Genomic DNA, 17,449 nt, shown 5'->3' on the forward strand with positions numbered 1-17,449 from the left:
TCATGCTAGCCAATGTGTTGTTGCAAGGAATCCCACACACAATGATGAAATTCAAACCAAAATAAAATTAAGAGCAAAAGAAATACAAAGAATTAAAAGCATTACCAAATGCACAGCAGATACACAGAACATCATGCAGACCTGGTGCAAGCAGAACAGCTCAAATTCAGCAGATTTGTAAAAGCATCCACAGAATTCACAGAGTTCAGGTCCACACATCTGGTACCACAGTCTGAAAAGCTTCATCACCCCGGGTCCTCAGGTGGATACCGCGGGCAGGCTGCACTTTTTTACCTAAACTAGTAAGATGAAAGTGATGGTGAAGGAGGAGACATGCTACACTGCACTGTGTAAGTGTTATAAACTACATTCGGCTCATGACAGTAAACCTGTAAAGTTTGACATGGTCTAGTTACCTGGTGTCATGATGGAAATGCATGGAACTGGCTCCGGACTGGGAATCAGAACTCCACCAATGGAAAGGGAATAGCAGATGGAACAATCAGGGTCTAGAGATCTGCTTAATTTGGCTGTCAAAGGACAGGAAAGTTATAGATACCGATATGATGAAGAACAGCAGCCCAAGACTCCTCGAGCTTAGGATGCATAACATCACCCGCTGGTTTGGCAGGCCCTGTTTTTGTAGACTCGAGCTGATCACTTAGTTTTTTAAAACCATGTCTGAGGCTTTATTCTACTTTTTGACTCTAATAGGGACCAAAATTAACATAAGTCCTTTTAAAAAAGAATTTAAACTAAGAACTGAGTTCATAAAAATCATCAGAAAAGTGCAAGAATCAAGGAAGCCAAGGGACATTTTCTCAAACTTTTAATAAAACATAAACTTCTTTTTACAGCCGGAGGACTCACATCCTGCTGGTTTTAGAAAGAATGCAGATTTAAAGCATTTACATATATGCTGTTTCTTAAGACCCAGGAGCTAAACCTCGTATATAAAGTCTATGGCCTTTCTCTGGCCAGCAACATTACATCTTAACTTGATGCAAAATCAACAAGTTGTCAACACCATTCAACATTTGGAAAAGATGAACATCTGCAACATTACCCTAAATCAGGAGATGATATTTACATGTGCCAACACGTGTACCAGGATGCATGTGACCGTGTAAACATACCCAGCAATCAGTGACAAAAGAGTCTGATAAAACTACGACTCACTGATGTAGCTGCGTAACTTTGCACTTTAGATAAAAGTTAGTGTGTGTGACTGTCAGAGGTTCTGTTTTGGAGAAACTGGTTATATTGAAGCAACATGTTTATGTTGTCAGTGATCGGAGCCGCTCGTGGTCCGCCTCTCTGGATGGAGGCTGGGAAGTTGGACCGTTGTTATGGCGATAAGAAACCAGTCTTGCCAGGGTGTCCGCGGAAACTGAACGTAACCATAACAACAACGGAACTCTCTTCTAGAATGCTGCTGTGTTTAAACCCCTGACACACACACACACACACACACACACACACACACACACACACACACACACTGCCTGACTGCCAGCTGGAGATGCAGCCCACATCCAGAGTTTTTCTGACACATGGACCGCAAATTAAAACTTTATGATTTTTATTCTCTTTTAAACTTTTCTTTTTTTTTTAAATTACCATCCCAGTTCAAAAGATGAGCTGTCCTCTTTGTGCATATAAACTAGACGACAAGCCTGTGCTTTGACATCAACCTAACTCACTTCCCCAAGAGCCAGAACCACGGGGGGCAGAGTGGGGAGAAGAGTACAGAGCAGACAAGGGCGGGGTGAGATGGGGGAGATCGTTATCCGGTAACTTTGAAAGCCGTTCCTCAGTTCCAGTTATTTCAGGATGGCAAGAAGTGTGTCACAAATTGTGTGCTAACATGTTCCAGTTACAGTCGCACAAACAACACTGAGAATCCTTCCTCTAATTTTACTTTGTGGTGCAGTTGGTGCACCCGTGTTTCCAGCTCCAACTGTGATTTGAGTGGAGGCCAGTGAAGATAGACGTGTGTGTATGGGGGTGTAAGGGATAGACAGAGATGTGGAGATTGTGAATTTTCACATAAAAGCAAATAAAGACAGGAGGGGTTGCAGATGGAAGCAGCAGACTGAGATACGGGGAAAGATACAGAGAGGCAGCATGACGGTGACAGACACCGAGATTAAAGTCTCAAGTCTAAAGAGAATTTGAGAGGAGAGTTTAAAAAAATCCACAGGGTGTTTCTGTGGGCACAACACGCTCAGTCTGGGCTGAATCAACACGCACTGATGGCATTAGAGTACAGAGGATGTTTAATGGGAGCTTCATTAACACATCTATTAGACTGAACAGCAGAAGCACATGAAAAGCTAGGGATGCTTTTTTATTGTACGAAACATAATCGTGATCATTTAGGTCAGTAAGTAACACAAATTCTTAAGTTCACCTTTGAAAAATGTGTGGTGTGTGTCCACCTCTTTTTCATTTGTTTGTTTTTATTTTAATTTAAGATTTATTTCATAAGAGTGATACCTGCCGGCCTGCTGGGCTGGAAGCTTCCATCAAACTCAGGCCGGATGAGAGGCCCTCAGATCAATCTATGAATTCATGTTTATTGATGCTAATTTTTTATAAGTTTGTCTCAGAGACTTGTGGATTTCTGTTTGGGCTGCTGGGTGTATTTTGTCAAGAACAGAAACCACTGGATTGTCTTCTAGTCCTAACACAGTAGTTTTATTGACTAAGCAAGTTTTAATGATAAATAGTAAAGAATTACCACCAGGATTACCACCTCCAACCCTGCAGGCTCTAAATGCAGACTTTTTACCCTTTAAAAGTGGAAAACATTTGCTTTGTTCATATGGACATGAATCAGGACAGAAGAGACCGCCTTCTGTTGGACTACGTTGGAAGATCAACAGAGTCTGCCATCTTGGCTAAGGCTGAACTAAACAGTGTGTGTGTGAGAGTTTGGGCTTTTAAGCAAGAAGTAAAACTGTAAAAGGAAAGAGGTGCGCTTGGAATAAAAGCAAAAATACATATTTGTTCAAATACATAAAATACACAAAGGAAATAAGTAGAAATCAGCATATCCCCAAAGCATCCATGAACACGCACTGCGATGTAAAATATCCTCCTTATTTTGAAGAAAATCATTTCAAAATGACACCAGGACGCAGGAAACGTTAAACACACTGCTGGGCTCTGAGTAATCCCTCTGAGCTCTTTGCTTTTGGCTCCTCTCTTCAGCTGCTGTTCAGTATAAACCAAAATGCATTTTCAAGTTTGTAAGGGCCGCCTTGGTTTTTATTTTGGATATGAAGCACGACTCACATCCCTGAGTGAGTGAAGCGGTGGGAAACACGCAGCAGTACACACGAGCTTACTGCTGCGTGTGATGAACTTCCCCGCCTACGTGTGAAAACGCCGCAACCTCTTTATCGTGACTTAACTTTCTGTTTCTCCAGAGGAGGAAGAAAGTATGTGGTGGAGGCGAGGATCTCCTCCACCCCCCATCCCTGCTCGACTGGGTGTGTTTCAGCACCACGGACAGCAGCCAGCTGCTCTCAAGCCTCATCATACTTTAATCTTTAAGCCTCCTCACATCGCGTGTTTGCCAAGGAAACTTGTGTGAAGGCTGAAAAAAGAAAGCACTGAGTCCACCTCACACAAGAGCAGCGCTCGTTATTGTGTGTTAACACTGGCACTGGTCATGTTTAGGCCTAAGGACAGCACCCACCAGAGTTCACAAAAGGTTGGACCAGCACAATTTTCACCTACACAGTGAAGTGTGTCTTTGCAAATCAAGCCACCTGCCTCTCCCTGCAGCAGCCAATTTAATCCAGCCATGCCCACCTCACCCCTCCCAGGGAAACCTGTCCTCTGATAGCGTTTTACCTAATGAAACACACGTCGGTGTTTTGTTCTTAATGTACATGTGAACAAATGTAACTGATTTAACCAGTTTAGGCATGTTTAACCTGAACATTCATGTTAGATCAAAGCCTGTAAAACCAGCAGATTGATCTCAAGGCTTTCTTCCTTTTTAAGTATTTTGTTGATTTCTGTTCATTTAGATCATCCACAATCAGCTGATCTCAGGCCAGCTGACATCCAATGACACCCTTCTATATATCCTTCTGATAAATCTTATATACTTAAGTTGCTTTAGCCAGCAACCCACCTCCAAAACAACTCATTCTCTTCACGCTGCTCCAGTCTCGTGTCTGTTTTCATTAATGGGCCTTGGAAGAAAAAAAGAATCTGCTCTTGATTATAGTTGTAGTCGTTCTGATTGAAATTAAAAACATAAAAGCAAATTAATGACCTGCTTATATGCAGAATGATAGAACTGAATAAATGAGTCTGTGCATCACCTTTTATGAAAATGTTACCCACTAAAAACGCAGTTAAAATCAACGCAAAACAAGAGCACAAGGCTGGGCCGGGATAAGTCACAGCTGATGTAATGTGGACTTTAGATGCCGGCAATTATTTTTAAGAACCGCAAAGAACTTTATAATCCGATGACCTTTGTTTTATAAGTATTAGTTCTTTGAGTGTTACTTGTTACACACACACACACACACACACACACACACACACACAGTAACAAGCACCTTGCTGAGCGCTGGTTGTGTGCCAGTCGGGGACTGCGGTGATGACTTCACCTTCGGTTTAGCCGACTAGTTCTCAGCTGGAAACAACAGCAGCTCAGCGTCTCCCTCTCAGTCTGATTACTTCACCGTATCTCCGCTCTGACTCCGCTCTGCCTTTCAGTGTTCTCTTTCTCTGCCTCTTTCTAACCCATAAAGTCAGGTAACTAATTACACCAAATGATTACCAACTATCTTTTATGCAGTTGCAAAGTGCTGCTGGGGTTTGCTATGGGATGCCATTAACTAATTAAGCTGAACTGATTGCAATGGAACACATTTATTTATTGTGTGTATTTATATCACTGCGCTGCATAATCTTTTCCCAGTGCAGCATTTTCATGCAGAGAACAGATCAGGAACAAACAACACAAACTGCTTTATTCAGTGTAAACACTGATCTACACAAAGTTTTACTACCTCCCCCCCTCCCCCTCCATGCTCATCTACACCAGATGACGTGAACAGGTGAGGGCAGGTTCACGTGTATAGTGACCAGGTATCAGTGCACTGTAGGTAAACAAGCTAAGCACATTGAAAGCCATGAGACCTACTGATGTTTGGCAAACGTCTCATGTGCACCAGTAACTTGGTATTCTATGGAAAGCCTTTGAGATCATCTATAGGATCTTAAAACTGTCAGCAGTTAGCCCCGGAGAAGCCTGACCTGGTTACGTTTCAGTATCCTGCAAATCACGTGAGACTTCTTACCAGTTTGATGTTTCTGTCCTCTGAGAGTTATGTTATAGAAGCCATATGACCAAAGCTATAAATCTGGGTCACAAACATGTGGATGCTGATAAGTGTGCAACTGTTTAACGGCTTCAAATGCACGTTTTCGCAATGGAAAATTATGAAAAACAGGACAAACACAGTGTCTCAGAACGTGTCACCAAGGGTTCCCTTACAAGAACATAAATGTGATGAACTGAGCAACCCATCCTTCTGTTGCACTGATGTCATTCATCACCTCGTCCACATCAGTGAGGAATAGTTTTGCCGTATCTTTGAGATGTTCACAGCTCTGTCAAAACATCAGCACTGGCACCAAAACACTAACAGACAACAGGCTGGTTTTCAGGTCAAAGGAGCTACAATCAGAAAAATGGCCTCCTAATACAGATTAAGCTTGCATTTATAAAACAGTGTCTGCAGAAATAATCTTATTCTTTGACATAAACCTCTTGACCAATGCTCTGAGAGCCTTGAACCCTGTGAGACCCAAACAGGAAAAGCAGTAAATAGATGGACTGGGTACGTTGAGCAGCTGAAGAGGGGTGTGTTCTTAATTTCCCTTCAACACAGTAACAATCGTGCTTGAATCGTATCTGAGAAACTTCCTAAAACTTTCCAAAAGTCAGAGCAAGAGACACAGAAAAGGACTGTCCTTACCTTACAATACAAGCCCTTTAAGAAAGGACCATATTACTACGGAGAATCTGTGTCTTTGTTAACTCGTGGCTTTGACGTGGGATTAAAAGATGACTGAAGGAGTGATGGACCTGGATGGACGGATGGATTTGCTGTCAGTTTCCATAGGCAGTGGTGATAATTCATCGTGTCCAACTTGAGTTCTTCTCGCCTGATCGTTCACGAGCGGCAGAATCATGACAGAAGAGAGAGTGAACATATTTCCTCAAAGACAAACTTCAGATGTATAAATCATCGTTGGGCACAAACAGCATTTAAAGTATCGTCTCATAAAAGGACATAAAAGCAGATATAATGTTTTCTTTTATGGAACTGTACTTTATCACATTCACAGAAGCAGATTTTTCAGGCAGTAAATTAATGACTTGCTGAAGTGAATACAGCGAGGATTCATTTATAATGTGAATGTAGGAAAGTTTTTCACATGTTTCAAATCACAAAAACCATTTTTAGTTTATGGAAAATACATCAAATATTTCTGAAGAACATGAAGATTTTATCTGTAGGGATGAGGGAGATGGTTTTTTCTGAAGGCAGAAATGTGTAAAGTGTATTTAAATAAGAGTTAAAAGGCTCTTTCAGAAGAAACAGACTTGGTGACTCGTCCGTACCGATGCAACATCATCCACTGGTGGAGTAAAATGCACTTTTTTTCAAAAGGTGCCGGCTTCGCCCTGTTATGCCTAAAGCTGCCCTTTGGTCTCAGGGCTTTCAGGACCTGCCACAGCAGTACTGACCACTGCTGTAAGGTTTTAGAGTTGTACAAAGTCCACGTGGGCGGTATCCACACAAGCAGTCAGTAAAGAAAAGAAATGACAGACCTGTCTCATTAATGCCAGAACTCCACTGCCAGAGGACACTTAGTACATCAAGGAGCCACTCAGCGCTTTGACGAAATGGCATTAATTGACCACCCAGAATGAAAATGGGCTCAACGTGCCTATTCCAAAAAATAAAGATCCCCAAAACATAATTGTAATGACTTTTATCCTCCAAGTTCCTCCAATAGCCACAAAAAGAGGTGATTTCCCCCAAAACTTATCAGAAGTACAAAAGACGTCCTCAGGTGATAATAAAAGTATCTCACATCCTTAAGCTTGTTCTCCAATGTTATGACCACCATCAAGCCAATTATTCACAGCGGATATAGCCCAGTGACGCATCATCCTTCAAAGTCTTGTCAGGATAAGTTTTTTACGATGAAGCTATGACATTTGACAAATAGACCAAGTCTGACTCAAAGGCGAGGAAAACAAATGACATAAGAATTCATTAAAGTCGGCTTATAAAGTCTGACACAAGAAGCCCTCTCCAGCCCCCCACCCTCCGCTTCACAGCAGTGACAGATGAGCACAGGCAACGGCAGCAAAATGAAAAGCTGGTCCAGAATAAATAAGTCAGAGTGAAAACAGACGGGACTGAAAAGCACAAAGAGAGACAAACAAGGTGCCGCACTCCTTTACACCTCTGTCACTTTCACAGTGTTACAGTTTTAGCGCCGTGTACGCTGCTGCACGCCTGCTGGAGGTGTGACAAATATGATGTTGTACGACATGTCTGTGTTAAAGTCACCTGCCCACCTGTGTGTCAGTTTTTTCTGATTTCAGTGTGTCTAAACAACAATGAACCATCTGTGTTTTATGTAGGAGGATGTTTGGATATCAGGAAACCTGCTGATGATGTACAGTTGAATTTGCTAGGAATTATAGACTGTACATAAAAGATGGACTTAGCCACCACGCTGTCTCAGATTGATTAGTGAGGTCCTGTTAGCAGGGTATTTCCCCCACACTGTCTTGATGTCTTGAGACTGGACACAGCATGCTCATAGAGTTGATACTTAATAAAAAGATAGCTCCGCCCTAAATCATGCCTTGCTTTATCTTTCTTTTTGGCTCAAATCGGAATCACAATTTGCAAACATAACATAATTTCATATTAAATAAGACTTCAAACTAGCGACTGGGATCGTGAACTCCCTGACAAAGTGTGGGCAGCTCAGGTGAACTGTGGAACTTTTTCCTCGTAGATTTCTACACCGTCAGAATTACCTTTGAAATCAGAGGGAACGCCCCCTGCTGGCCATTAGAAAGAATGTACGTTTAAGTTACTTCTGAATAAGTATCACTTTTAAGACCCAGAATGTAAATCCTTCACATACAGCTTCAGTGCTCTTGCAGTTTTAAACACAGACTGACTGATTTGCAAACTTTTCTGTGGCTAACAGAGAGAGTTCTCATCTTCAGCAGGTGCATTTCATAAGGAGGCTGTCTGCAACGTCTGTTCATTTGTCCATCTGTCTTCCTCTCTGCCTGTCTGTCTGTCTGTGTGCGTTCTGTGTTATCTGAGTGTGAGAACTGAGTGCTGTGCTGTGCAGCCCTGGGGGAGGTGAAGCTGCATTCAGGAACCTCTATGGGTGCCACAAAGCTGCATTCATGCAGCTGAATAGCTGTTTTCTACAACCAGGCACTAGTCAACCCAACTCCATTGGAAGGGCTCTATGAGTTACCACTCTCCCTGCCTTGGTATGCAAAGCATTATGCAGCAAAAACACAAATGGCTGGATTAACAAAGGGCACACAAAGCATACTTACATGGAAACATTGAAGGGATACGTGACTCTGTAGTTTCAAAGGACGGTGTTTTAGGATTTCAGCGTTCTTCCCTCTATCCAGTGGCAAATAAAGAATTTCCTCTTTCTTTTCCTTTTTTCAGCTCTCCGTGAGTCACAGTTACACATCATTTTTTTACATTTTTGCGTCCGTTTCCGTGTTGTCAGCGCACTGAACGGCCGTTATCAGATGTTATTGGTCCCATACTTATTTCCCCCTCTAGCCTCATGCTGGTGACTCCACACTGCTGAAGAGAGAGAGGACGGTAGTGGAGGCTTGGTCCACTTGACTTGACTAAGCTTTCATTAAAATATTCAATGTAGTTTTCTTACACTGTTTAGTTTGCGTTAGCACTTGGTAAATACCATCTTTTTCCCAACCCGATTCACTTGTTACAAAGCTCCATTTTCTTATTTTACCACATCAGGAAATGTCTCATGCATTTTTTCACATGGACACTAGAGGTCTCTGACAATAGGCGTTACAGATCTCTTTCCATTAAAAGGGAGTTCTTCCTCCCCACAGTTGCCATGTTCTGCTCGTAGGGGTCTGATCATTAGGATTGCCTGGGATGGATAACTGATAATGATCAATCAGTGTGAGGCTAACATCCAAATCAGGTGACTTTTCCATAACTTTATAGAAAATGTATCATAATTGTCATTTTAATAACAAAGTTGTTTTCATGATGGACTTTTACAGAACTTTAGAGTCCATTTCCCAGAATGCCTTTTCTTACTATTCTCCTAAAAGATAACTAAGCTGTCAGATTTACTGTGAACATCAGAATCAGAAGACTTTATTTATCCCCAAGGGGCAATTAACAAACAACCGAGCAGCATACGTTGAAGATAAGGACAGCTAACATGTGGGCGGTGACGACTGCACCTGTGCTCCTCCTATGATGTCATTATTGTGTGTATTTTTTTCAGCAGTGTCACCGCCCTGCAGAGTGAAATGTGTGGCACTTTAAGCGAACACCTAATGTTCTGTGTGATGGAGTCTTTGAAGGGTGATATTCACGATTGCTTTCCACACTCCTGCACTGTCAGATTATGGTGCGGTTTTCCTTTTATGGTGTCTACCAGCGGGCGATGTGAAGGCTTGTAAGACGTGGCACAATTCTGATTTTGATGCTAAAAGGCTTCTAGCAGAGTAAATCAAACAGCCACAGCACGCATCCTCAGCTGGAGTCTACTGAAGGTATCAGGAAGCAGGAAAAACACCCACAGCCTCTCATTTAAATTCAGCTAATGTCTCTTTCCAATTAACAGATTGGCAGAGTCATGACTGCCCAAATTGACTTCCTGTCAGCAGAGGCCTCGCTCCCTCACGCTGCAGACATTGTGTGGCGTTTCACCTGATTGGTCACTCGGAAAGATCCAGGCAGCTGTCAGCCGATACCTCTGACCATCGGGGACAGGAAGTCTGGCACCTCATGTGAAATACCTATGCAAATTTTCTTGAACTGTCCAAGTTAAGATCACTGAGTACACAGTGTTTCGCCTGCATGGGTGGTCTCGGGGCCAATTAGTGAGGAAATGTTTAATCGTTTAAGAGAGGGAGAAGTATACAAAAAGCATGAAAATCATCTTCTCAGGGTATTAACCCAGTGTAAGAATCAAGAAACTGAAAGTTAGTATAGCCATCAGAGGAAGAGCTCCTTGAACATGGGGGCCACGCACAAAGACAGCAGCGCTGAGGGGAAGGTGAAAGAACAGCTTTAAAATACAGCGGGATGGTCCAGGAGGCAGTGCAACCTGAGGTACTGGTACCGGAAATGCTCACGCACCAATCAGATGTGAGCAATCCACATGCTGCCAGTGCCATTAGAAAATGAAATAAAGGTTATAATTGGTATTTCTGCAGCCAGGAACAGTAAGTATTATTAAGGAGATTTTATGCTGTATTCATAAATATACATTGATTAGAGGGTCAATAAAATTCTTATAAAATTAAATTAAGATTTTGTTCCCTTGATCAAAGTGACATGTAGGACAGAGTAGGACTGGGAACAGGCAGAGACCATTCTCCATAACCAATCATTTTATTGTATGAGCAGGCCTGAAATATGACAGTAAAGAGTTAATGGCTGAAGTTTTAGTGACAAGACTGCACACAAAAAGAAACTAAAAATCCAGCAACATTTGCAACAAGCAGAGCCACAAACAAAGCCCCAACACAGCAGCAGCACAAGACCAAGAACAATACCTCCACACAGACTAAAATATCCTTCATGGACGTTGATTAGTTTGTGATTTTTTCATGAGAACATCAAGATGATGTCACTCAGCATTTCTATTTGATGTCAAATGTACTTGTGGCAACATGATTGAACCATATCTCACAATGTTTAGAGTCGTTCCTGGATCCTTGCTGACTCCAGACGTTCATCACTTCCAAGATGAGGAAAGCCACACCATTGATGCAGTTCTCTCCATAACTTTTTAAATAACCGTAGAATCAAGGATCAGATGATCTCTTTGCTGGAGTTAAGAGGAGGAAAGTCAAGTTTGGGTCAGCAGTGTTTTTCCTTTAGGTGTGGCTGCCTGAAAGACGTGTATATGCAGCAGATAAACGGGAGATAAATGGGGATGGAGTGAGAATAATTAGACTGTGAATCCTTGGCTAATGGGCCCAAAGCACCAGCTCTCATCGGAAAACATTCACCGTCATCGTGCTGCCACAGCACGCTGCTTAATCAATCACTGCTGCCCTGCTGTCAAGTCTCAGTTACCTGCACTGTCCATTATCACCGCATCCTGTTCCTGTTCTTGCTTCAGTTTCACCTCACCCACCCTCACACACTTTCCACATTCACGCACTATAAACCCACACCAGATGCGACGACACGGCCCCTCTCTCAGCCCGCACCCGTCACACTTACACAGGACTGCTGTAAGGCTCTGATCTGTTCTACCACACCAGAACAGATGACAAGGACCACAGACCAGGCGCGCAGACTGGAGACGGGACCTGACAGAACAGATAAAACAAAACACAATTTCCAGCGTCCACCGCCTCAGGTGCCGCAGACACATCTCAAAGGGAATACTGTAGACGGTGTGCAGATAAAAACCTGTACTCTCTGCACAGTTCCTCATACCCACAGGCGCTTCTTTGGAACAGATTCCAGTGAGATGACCCCTTTCATTTCACAGATTTTCACTTTACAACATGGTTTAGCACCAAGTCACTGATGGCAGCAGCTGAATGTCTCTAATGCTTTTATTCGAAAATAAAGTGCGCAAACATTAACTGCGGTTTCTGAAGGTGATGATTTTGGCACCATCCTCTGCGTTAACAAAAAAAAAAAGCCGTGTACCAGCACATCATCAGACAAACATCACTGATTTACTCACCCACTCCAATTTTCTCGTCCTCTGTCGGCGTCCACATGATGTCCCGCTGCACCCACAGCAAGATCCCCCAAAGAAAGTAGCAATAATCACCCGATGGGTCGCTTCATGGAAATCCGAGTGACGGCGAAAGAGACGAGGAGGACCGCGGAGCAAAAGTTTACTGAAAATGGCTACGGGGGAGAAAAAAAAACCTTAAATCACTCTGAAAATGTGAACGTTGTCTTAAATAAATGACGGTTAGTATCCTGTCAGGTTGGCGGTGACGCATGGCGCAGTGTGTCGGTCCATCTCAGCGGCTGTGCTGCGCTCCTCGGGGACGAACCGCCAGAGAAATCCTCCACAGGGGCGTCACGGAGATTTCAAGCCAAACAGGGGGCTTTTAACCCCACCTGTGAGCATTAGAGTGGCATTTGGTTAGGCAAAAAGGCGGCAGGAGGAGATGAACTATGATTTATGAGGATTTCATGAGAGCGCGAGACTTTCCCATTCAGGAAAATCCCAGGATCACTCGTGTTTCCCGTCAAGTTCTCTCCGGGCTCGGGAATCCTGTCCTCACTCAGTGAGCATCCCTCCTGAGCGAAGCTTCTGATGCGCTTGTTTCTTTGAACCATGCGTCTGAACCTCGCTTCCTTCCGTCGCAGCTGCTGAACTTGTCGTGAGCAGATGAAGAAAAACCTCAGTCCCGTCTGCGTGCGAGCCGTGCGCAGCAGCGGGGAAGCCTCCGTCAGTTTAAGAGGATCAGGGTGGAGGAGCGCGGCTGTGGTGGTGGTCAGGAGGGGGGGCTCGTGTGGTCTGCACAGCCTGCAGCGGCTGACCCCTCATACCACGAGTGGGAATAAAAGACGCAAATATATATAACATATAAACTCACTTAGAATTACTCTGAGCATGTGCGGTATCGCGCACGCGTGCACACCGTGACTCATGAAGCCGTGTCATCACTTTACAGCACCGTGACACAGCCTCAGTCGTGCTGTCACTGACACGCGTGTACAGCCGCTAATGACAGCCGTCTGTAGCTCAGCAGCTCCACGCGCGTTTGTTGCGCGTGCTGCGCCCCCGTGTGGACACTTCAGAGCAGCAGGCGCTGTGACAGCTGGGTCATGATACAAACATGGTGACACGACACAGCTCCACGAAACCTTGAAGCATTTTAGTTTTCCTTTTCTTATGGGCAGATTTTCACAATAAATATTTATATTTTTTATTTCTCTTCATCATAGTCATTGCCCCATCTATGGGGGGAGGGGCGGGGGTGGGTTTTTTTTAATATAGTACACTGCTCATAACAATCTTAGTGTACAGGCTGTGATCAGCTGACCTGCTGCTCTTTGTGGGTGTACACACCTGAATTCAGCCAGATGTGAGCAGATGTTTCATGAGTTGTCCTGGCTGATGTCCATCTACACTGACAGTACACTATTTATGCTGTCTTTATATTAGACACTGTAAAGTTGGTATGAAGGTGGGATTCAGTGAATAAATCTCAGGATCATCAGCTAATATTCATATGAATCTCTGCTATAAGCTAACTGTGACCATGAACCACAGCTACTGTGCACCTGTCACACACTGTTGTCTACTTTAAATCCATCCCAGTGCAGCAAACTAACCTGTTTATCCTGCACTAACCTGCAAAGGATTCTCATGCAGCCTTTAAATAACAGTGAGTCTCCCTCAGTTTGATTTACAGCAGGTTTCACAGTATGAAAAAATACAATGTCACATGTACAGATTTAAAAACATGGGGACCTACATGTGAGCTTTAAATGAGCAGTCCTTCCCTTTAAATCTAAGCTTCTTCCTCTGCTGTCCTGTCGTTCTTATCTTTCTCCATCTCTGAGTGAAGTTAGCTCTCTGTCTTTTCTCTCCTGGTGAAATAAGCAGCTGGACTTTTAGCTGCAACACACTGTGAGACAAACTGCACAAACAGTTTGTGTGTTTGCTGATGTTTGTTGAAATTCTGCATTTCAAATGACCTCTCTACCACAGCATGACTTTTGTCTTCCTCCCCTCACCGCCCCTCCCTGAGCCTGGTTCTGTCGGAGGTTTCTTCCTGTTAAAAGGGAGTTTTTCCTTCCCACTGTTGCCAAAGTGCTGCTCATAGGGGGTCATATGATTGTTGGGCTTTCTCTGTATCTATTATTGTAGGGTCTACCTTATAGTATAAAGTACCTTGAGCTGACTGTTGTTGTTATAATCGACTTCCAAAGAAAATCGAATTGAATTGAATTGAGCACATGATTAGAAAAAAATTGGTCAAATATTATGATTTCAATAAATATCTTTGTCTTGGTGTATCTCACAGATATAATGCAGTTTGAACCTGTCAGTATTAACCGACACCTTCAGGTTTCCAAATTGGGGAATTTTGCATTAAATTTAGGCTAATTTTTGTAAACTTGGCGGCTAAAAGAAGGTTATAATTTAAATGACCAGAGGCCTTTCTGGACCAGAGGACAGAGTGACTGATGACATCCACTAAAGCACTCAGAAGCTGCACTGAGAATCAGGGTTTAAGGTTTTCTTCAGTTTCAAAGTAATTTGTGGTACACACACAGACTCAAACGAAGCAGAACTGTAGGCAGTATTTTCAGCGTACTTATATTTACAGAATATGAACAATAAAAAGTTAAAAACAGAAGTTGCAGCCCAACTAAACTCAGCGCATCCATGGCAACATTATTTCTGGTTTACTGCTACACTTTACACCTGTGGAAGAGAACGGGATGCAAAAAATATTTAAAATGAAGATTTAATTTTCACGTGTGAACTCCAGCGAGACGAACCCTTTCATTTCACATTAGCTAACAAACACTTTAGCCTCTGACTGCAGCAGAAACACAGCTGCTGGTATTATTTTGTCTCATTTGTGTGTCCCAGTGAGCCTGCACCAACAATAACACAGCTTCAGCACAGATACAGATTTCATAATTACACCTGTGATTTTCTGAAATGTCAGGAGAGCTTGTGCACGTGCAAGCTTTGAGCTCTGATTGGACTGGAAACACAAAAGAGGACTGAGGAGTAAATCATGTGCATGTGTGTCTGCAGCGATGAGAGAATTTGGGAATAATGATTTGACAGCAGTACTGAATGCCTCAGAGTCAAAGTGCAATACATCTGAGGAAGTGCTGAGTACACGGAGCCTGATATGTGTTCATTTGCAAAAGTAGAAACATTTCTACCGTAAACTGACAAGAAAAGACACAAACGTGCGCATAAAATGTCATCGGTGTAACATAAATGAGGTGTCTGCTGCTCATTGTGGGCTTAATGTGTCCCCATAAGTGTTCACGACATGACAGCACTTCTAATCTAGAGAAACAGAGGCTCACATTTTGAGTTTTCAGACTCGGAGATGAAATCTCCTGATATCACCCTCCTCCATGGTTTCCACTCAGCCTCTGTGTCTGGCAGGAATAATAATGTTCCCACAGAAGGCACACCGGTTATACGAACTATAAAAACATACTTTGGGAGTAAAACTGATCCGTTAACTGAAAGAAAGCTGCCATGTGAATGTGATTCCTCACTGACTAGTGCTGTAGCAGTTTTCCTGAGTCCTGCGTCTCTTCCATGTTTTTCTGTCTCTGATGACCACGTTCGACTCTTTAGGATTCAACTACTTGTTCCACAGCCCACCAGCAATATATGCACAATGTCACATTCAAGATGGGAATGAAAGGATTTAAAACATTAAGAGAACAAATCAGTATGCTGGAGGCGCCGGCGCAGGCAGGGTCAGCTCGCTGCCGGGAAAAAAGGAGGAAGGCAAAAAGGAAGAACACACAGGAGGAACAAATGAAACCGAGAAGAGGAGAAAACAGGACAGAGAGAGAGGAGATTGACAGCGAGCGACGTTTCCCAAGAATAAGAACTCACTTCGACACCCTGCTGTCCACAGAGACCTGAAAGTAACACAGCCGAGGAGAAACGGTCGTCTGGACTCACAGACAACTTAGTTTGGACGTCGGCTCAGCAGAAACCGCAGCCTGCACACATCTCTCCCTCAGGTCCTCACCAGGTGATTGTTTAGCATCACTCGAACTTGGAAAATCTTTTTTTAAAAGTCTCACTGCATGTACGAACAAAGGAAGATTAATTTAAATGATTAGTCATGTGATCTGAAAGTAAAGAGCTTGGTGGGCGTGTACTCGGTGCACCTGCAGCCAGCAGGCTTTATTTCATGTGCCCGACCACATCTGGATTCCTAACTCGTCCACCCCTGAACACAGAGCAGAAAGCGTGCTCTGATTTGTGCCTGAAATAGTTGCTGTGACTCGATTTATGACCTGCTGCTGTGGTTGGTAGAGAACAGTCAGAAAGTGCCTACAGATGTTTCTGCTGCCCTTTAACTACTGAAGTATCTCAAGTTCTATGAAAGTAAGACTGTAGAGAAAGTTAATAAAGAGTAACTTATTATCTTATTTATACTCTAATGAACTCTGTGAGGTCTACACGATCCTCACCTGTAAGCTGTCAGAAAGGTGATGTTTTCAATAGACACACATCACCAATCCTTCTTTTCCCTCTAAAGGTTGGGGTCATTTCTCCACATCAGTAATGACTTAATTAAATCCTCTGAGGTGCTTTCCTACAAGCATTTTAGACCTCCCACCATCATACAGAGGATTCAGCTTTAATCACAGCACCCCGAAGTTGCCTGGTCAGCTGTGGCGTGCCGCTCTCGCCTCAGCTTCCAGCAATTGTCCTCCTCTTTGACCCAGAGCCATCGGGAGGCTCTTGTCCCAAATCTTTAGGCCTTTGTTTTCCCCTCCCGGCTTCTCACTGCTCCGCTCTTCAGTGAGATCCAAACCAAAAGGACTAGGAATCCTCGACAACCATCTTTAAACCAGGCTTTGTCCTGCTGGTCCAGTACAAGCTGTTGGTATTTGCTGCCGTCTGTCTCTGCTGCTTCCTCACAGTCCTCCAGCTCTGCAGTTAGTTTTTACCAGGACAATCAAACTGAACCGACACACTCAGCAAGAAGTGCCTTTCAGTACTGAAGGCTCGAGCACATGGTCCTGTGAGAACAGAAGCCCCGCCCACCTGCTGTTCAACCCTTCTGTTTGACAGGAGCAGCCAATAAGAAGAAGGCTGGCCTAAATCCATCCAGTTTGATCCAAACTTGTAAAAAAATCCAATCTTTACCATCTGCTGAAAACAACCTCAACACTTTGTGTATATTAAAGTCTTTCCTTCTTTTTTTACCTCATTAACTGCTTTTATATGAATATTAAGCTCAAAGCTCAGAGTTGAAAGGACTTGATCGACTGATTTATAGAAAAACTACAGCTTGTGTTTCTCACTCGTTTTGTAGTTCAGACAAAGTTAGCACTGATCAATCATGAGGAGAAAAAGGTGTTTCAAAATTTCAAACTCAATATTTAACCAAGAGGAAGAAAATCAAGTCAGCATA

General features: G+C 43.2%; 1 pseudogene; it reads right to left on the bottom strand.

The window, feature by feature from the left end:
- Positions 1-12,973, bottom strand: part of LOC116317057 — a 243,643-nt pseudogene extending 230,670 nt beyond the window's left edge.
- Positions 12,974-17,449: the final 4,476 nt, after the last annotated feature.

The sequence above is a fragment of the Oreochromis aureus genome, linkage group 5, assembly GCF_013358895.1.
Source record: "Oreochromis aureus strain Israel breed Guangdong linkage group 5, ZZ_aureus, whole genome shotgun sequence".
Taxonomy (NCBI): Eukaryota; Metazoa; Chordata; class Actinopteri; order Cichliformes; family Cichlidae; genus Oreochromis; species Oreochromis aureus.